The sequence below is a fragment of the Nicotiana tomentosiformis genome, chromosome 2 (assembly GCF_000390325.3).
Source record: "Nicotiana tomentosiformis chromosome 2, ASM39032v3, whole genome shotgun sequence".
NCBI classification, from domain to species: domain Eukaryota; kingdom Viridiplantae; phylum Streptophyta; class Magnoliopsida; order Solanales; family Solanaceae; genus Nicotiana; species Nicotiana tomentosiformis.
The window spans coordinates 115,153,336-115,159,781 of NC_090813.1; positions in this window are offsets into that span (position 1 = coordinate 115,153,336).

Consider the following 6,446-nt stretch of genomic DNA (forward strand, 5'->3'; position numbering starts at 1 on the left):
GTTATTCCTTCTTTGCTTATATCGGATTCATACTACTATCACTTTATCAATTGGTATATTTCTTTTAAAAGTTGTTTTTGGTACTGCCGCTTTGTATCTGTATAGGTGGAATCTTTTCCTTTTGACTTACTTATAGTATGCTTTGTATTACGTTAGAGGAAAGATGAATGTTATATAATTCACAGATCTAATATGGTTTCTTAGTGCCTTAATTCTTTCAGTTTATGATATAAAAACATAACAGAAACTTGACATACATAGCTCCAAACTTATGTGTTCATTTATTGTACAAATGTATGCCATGCTTTCAATTTTATTACGTAATTCTCTACCCATGCATGCTTATATGCTTTTACATTATGACTCCATATTTTTGGCTTATCTAAAGAACTAGCATGATCATATACTATCTAATTCTTAATAACTGGTTGTTGATCGTGAATAAGTATTATTAATAAAGATTAAGGATATGATGGTACTGTTAATCTCATCCTCGCTGCTTTATGGTATTTGTTTCATTACATCATTAACCTTTTCCTAACTTGAGTTATTTTCTTTGATCGTTTTTATTATGTCGAATTTATCAAAGCTTGAATTTGTGGCACTTGACATTTTCGGAAAGAACTATTTATCATGGGTTCTCGATATTGAAATTCACTTAGACGCTAAAGGACTTGGTGATACCATTACTCAAGGTAATACGGCCAAGTCAAGACAAAGCGAAGGTTATGATTTTCCTTCGTCATCATCTGGATGAAGGATTGAAGGTTGAATATCTGACAGTAAAAGATCCACTTGAATTGTGGACTGGCTTGAAGGAAATGTATGACCACTTTAAGGTAACGGTATTGCCAAGGGCTCGTTATGAATGGATACACTTATAGTTGCAAAATTTTAAGACCGTAAGCGAGTACAAATTTGATGTATTTAGAATAACTTCCCAATTAAAATTATGTGGGGAAACTATAAACAATGAAGATTTGTTGGAAAAGACTCTTACGATTTTTCATGCCTCAAATATGGTGTTACAACAACAATACCGTGAAAGGAGTTTCAGAAAATATTCTGGGTTGATCTCATGCCTTCTGGTGGCTGAGCAACATAATACTCTTTTGATGAAAATCAAGAGGCCCGCCCCGCTGGATCTTCTCCATTTGTGGAAGTGAATGTGCTAGCAGCACGTGATAAGTTTGAAAGAAAATAAAATAATTATCAGGGCCATATGAATGTATGTGGCATGGCAAAGGACGATATAATAATCGTCATCGTAGTGGTCTTTATAAACGGGAGAATAATATGGGTTCTAAAATAATCCTTCAAGAGGCAAAGACAGTAATTGTCATCGATGTGGTATGAAAGGCCACTAGAAACATGAATCTCGTGCGCTTGAATATATTGCCATGCTTGATCAAAACTCCACCAAAAGAAAGGCTAATAATGTTAGAGCCTCTTCTATTAGTGCCCCAGTGGAATCGCACTTGACCTTTCGTAATGATGCTGAGGCGAGGCCTTCAAATAAATATGATGATAATGCCGAGGCAAATCATGCTTTTAAAGGTGATGATTTTGAAGACCTCGATGATATTACTCATTTGAAAATTGGAGACTTCTTAGGGGATCAAAACTAAAGTTTGTTCATTTTACTGTGAATCCAATTATGTTGTTGCTTTTTATTTACGTATTATTATTTTCTTTAAGTTATTTTTAATTTTCAAGTACCTTAAGTTATCTTATAGTGTTGTTAGGTTTTCGTATTTTTTATAATGTATTTTTTTATGAAGAAAATAAATTTCCATTCTTCAGTTGGATCCAACATGAGTAATGAAGATATATGTCTTCTAGATAGTACTACCACTCACACTATACTAAGAGTAAAGAAGTATTTCTCTTATTTGGTTATGAAAAAAGGCCTATGTGAATACAATATTAGGTAGTACAAAATTAATTGAAGGTTCTGGAAGAGCGGCTTTATTAGTACCTGGTGCAATAATATTGGCTATAAATAATGCGTTATATTGTAGTAAGTCTCAACGAAACTAGTTGAGTTTTAAAAGTATTCGCCAAAATGGCTACCGCGTTGAGACTGCCAATGAAGGAAATGTTGAATACCTTTATATTACTACAATAAAAGCGAAAAAAAATGTTTACCTGAAAAGTTACCCGCATTTTTCTCTGGCTTGTACTACACAAGTATTAGTGCGGTTGAATCACATGTCATAGTAAACAAGAAGTTTACTGGTTCTAATAATTTTATCATTTGGCATGACCAGTTGGGCCATCCCGGTTCTAATATGATGCGCAAAATAAATAAAAATTCACATGGACACACATCGAAGAATCAAACAATTCTTTAATCTAAAGAATTCTCTTGTGTTTCGTGTTCTCAAGAAAAGTCGGTTAATAGACCATCAACATATAAAGTTGGGATTAAATCTCCAACATTTATGGAACGTATAGAGGGTGATATATGTGGACCCATATACCATCCATGTGGACCATTCAAGTATTATATGATTCTATTATATGCATCTACTAGATGATCACACGTGTGCTTGTTATCAACTCGCAATATAGAATTTGCGACATTGTTGGCTCAAATAATAAAGTTAAGAGCATAATTTTCATATTATGCAATTAAAAAAATTCGCCTTGATAATACTGGTGAGTTTACATCTCAGTCTTTTAATGACTATTGTATATCAACAGGGATAACAATTGAGCATCCGGTTGCTCATGTTCACACTCAAAATAGTCTAGTAGAATCATTGATCAAATTTCTCCAATTGACTGCCAGACCAATGCTTATGAGAACAAACTTTTCATTTCAGTGTGGGGTCATGCTATTTTGCATGCAACAACACTTGTGCGAATAATGCCCACAAGTTATCATAAAGTCTCCTCATTACAATTAGCTTTTTGTCAGGAGCCAAATATTTTCCATCTTAGAGTTTTTGGTTGTACGGTATATGTTTCAATTGCTACACCACAATTCACAAAGATGGATCTCCAAAGAATGTTGAGGATATATGTTGGGTATGAATCTTCTTCTATTATAAAATATTTGAAACCTATGATTGGAGGTTTATTTATTGTAAGATTTGCTGATTGCCATTTTGATGAATTAGTATACACAACATTAGGGAGAAAATAAATAACTCAAAAAGGAGAGAGATTAGAATGCATAATCACTATCTCATTCATATCCTCGAACAAATCAGTGTGAACAAGAAGTTCAAAAGATGATTTATTTTCAAAATGTTGCAAATCAACTGCCAGATATACTCACTGACCTAACAAGGGTGACTAAGTCACAAAATTCAGGTGCTAATGCTCCAATTTGAGTTGATGTCACGATAATATAATTAATCAATATAAAGGAGTCTAAGCCATGCTTGAAACGTGGTGGACCAATCAATTCTAAAGGTAAAAATCCTCAAAGAAGGAAATGAGCAAATGATCAAAGTGATCATAATACAAATGTAGTGCCTCAGGAAGAGTCCCGAGACATAACAAATAATAAGACCTCAGGGAAGGTCCAGGTATATGAAAATAATGAGAATGAAGATATCTCAATAAGTTATATCTCTATGGGAAAAAGGTAGAAACGAAATGATATTTTTGCCTATAATGTTGTTGAAATAATGCAATCAAATGAGGATTTCGAACCAAAATCTGTCGATGAATGTAGACAGAGAAATGATTGATCATAATGGAAAGAAGCTATCCGGGCAGTAGGGTATAAACTGAAGGTATAAAGCCAGTAGGGTACAACTGGATTTTTGTACGAAAATAAAATGACAAAAATGAAGTCGTTAGATATAAAGCGCGATTTGTGGCACAAGGGTTTTTGCAAAGGCCTATTATTGATTATATGGAGACATATTCTCCTGTGGTTGATGCTATCACCTTCAGGTATCTCATAAATATGGCAATGTATAAAAAACTTGATAGGCATCTAATGGATGTTGTCACAACCTATTTTTATGGATCATTAGACTATCAAATATTTTATGAAAATACTTGAGGGATTTAAAGTTCCTGAAGCATATAAAATTTTTTGTGACACTTGTTCAATAAAGGTTCAGAAATCTTTATACGGATTGAAACAATCAGGTCATATGTGGTACAATCTCCTGAGTGAATACATGTTGAAAGACTGGAACAAGAATGATCCAATTTGTCCCTGTATCTTTATAAAAAGGCGGCCTGGATCTGAATTAGTTATAATTGTTGTGTATGTTGATGATTTAAATATTATTGGAACTCGTGGGGAGCTTCCGAAAGCAGTAGACTGCTTGAAGAAAAAATTTAAGATGAAATATCTTGGAAAGACAAGATTTTGCCTTGGTCTACATATTGAGTATATGAAAGATGGAATATTTGTTGATCAATCAACATACACCGAAAAGATCTTAAAACAATTCTATATGGATAAATCACATCCATTGAATACCCCGATAGTTGAGAAATCACTTGATATAAAGAAAGATCCATTCCAACCTCATGAAAATGATGAAGAGCTTCTTGGTGTCGAATGTCATGTCTTAGTGCAATTGGGGTATTAATGTATCTTGCCAATAATTCTCGTCCATATATAGCTTTCTCAGTAAGATTGTTAGCAAGATTTACTTCTTTTCCATTACAATGACACCAAAACGATATTAAGCATATATTCAGATACCTTCGAGGGACCATTGATTTGGATTTATTTTATTCAAGTGAATTCAAATCAACATTAATTGATTATGTAGATGCATGATATTTATCTGATCTATATAAAGGTCAATCTTAAATAAGCTATTTATTTACAGGTGGAGGTACAACCATATCATGGCGTTCAACGAAATAAACTATGGTTGCTAGTTCTTCAAATCATGTGGAGATAATAACCATCACTAAGTAAGTTGAGAATGTGTTTGATTGAGATCGATAACTCAACATATTCAGAAAATATGTGGTCTTTCTTCAAAAGAGAATATTTCAATAATATTATAGAAGACAATGTTGCATGCATAGCTCAACTGAAAGGAGGATACATAAAAGGAAATAGAACAAACACATTTCACCGAAATTCTTTTTTACTCTTGATCTTCAAAAGAATGGTGAAAAAAGATGTTCAACAAGTTCGTTAAAGTGATAATTTGAAGGATCTTGTAAAGCCCCCTAAGTTTTTTAAGACGATTGAGTCTAATTCAACATTAAGAGAATAATTAGTGAGACCTCGAAGTACGTACGGACCCATACGAGGGTAGTGTGGTTATTGGGATACTTGAGCATAAGGTCATAAGGGTTGGAGGTCCCTAGGTTGAATGGATAAATGCATGCCTTGGAGGGTTTAACAAATAAACGAGGAAGATAATTCTTGTAGCTAGGAGTAGCTAGGATGCGTAGCTAAAACCAGGAAGAAGAGAAGAGAAAAAGGAGAAGTTTCAGTTGTGCGTAGCTAGGGAGCGTAGCTACACTGTCATACATAGCTGAAATCAGCGAGAAAACAGTAAGAGCTTCTGATCCATAGCTAGAGTGTGTAGCTACGCACAACTCCTATGCACCATATTTTCTATAGAGGCAGGAGAGAGGATTTGAGCAAGGTTTTTGAAGCTTTGATATTTTAGAGACAGAAAGGATCAACCCCTACATCTAATACACTTCAAGGTATGATTTATTGGTACATCTATGATTTTATAACATACTTATATATTAGAACTAATACGTATATGGATCCAGTCCATATGAATTTACTTGAATCTTGAAGAATCACTAAGAATACCAAAGAAGAGATTTTCTAGGATTTCCTTCAAAAGGTAAATTCTTCTACTCTAACCTCATTTATGAGATATAAATGAGTGTATATATAGTATTCATAATATTAAGAAGTAGTTTATTATGAGTAATTATGAAACCCTAGTTGGATATTGATGGTTGGTAATTGAGGAATACATGAATAATGACTTGGGGGTATTAAATGATGATTGTTTAGTTGTTTATAACCCTAATAGACTATAAAGTACTATAAATGAGATTTTTAAGAGTGGATGAACACATTTGGTAGGAAAGATTTACCCTAAGTACATATAGTCAAGAGTAAAGACCTAAATAGGTATTGTTAAGTAACTCTTGACTCATGTTGGATATATTTGTGTGGATTGTAATTAGTTGAAGACCTTGGATACTTGTCGTAAACTTTTGGGAGCATATTGAGATATGTTGAAGCCTACTACTTCATGGAGTTTTTCCTCCTAAACGCATATCGTAAAATGGTTTAGAACTTAACTTCTAATTCTGGATCCTAGCTTGTGGGGATGAGCGGGTTTGGATTGCATTAAAATATTTAAGTGTCATTCATGATTTATTTTTTATAAAAATATAAAGAGAAATATTTTTGAAATATCTTTACATGTTGGTGGTACTTGTTGAACTAAAAGATAAATTCTCATTTTATTAATTTC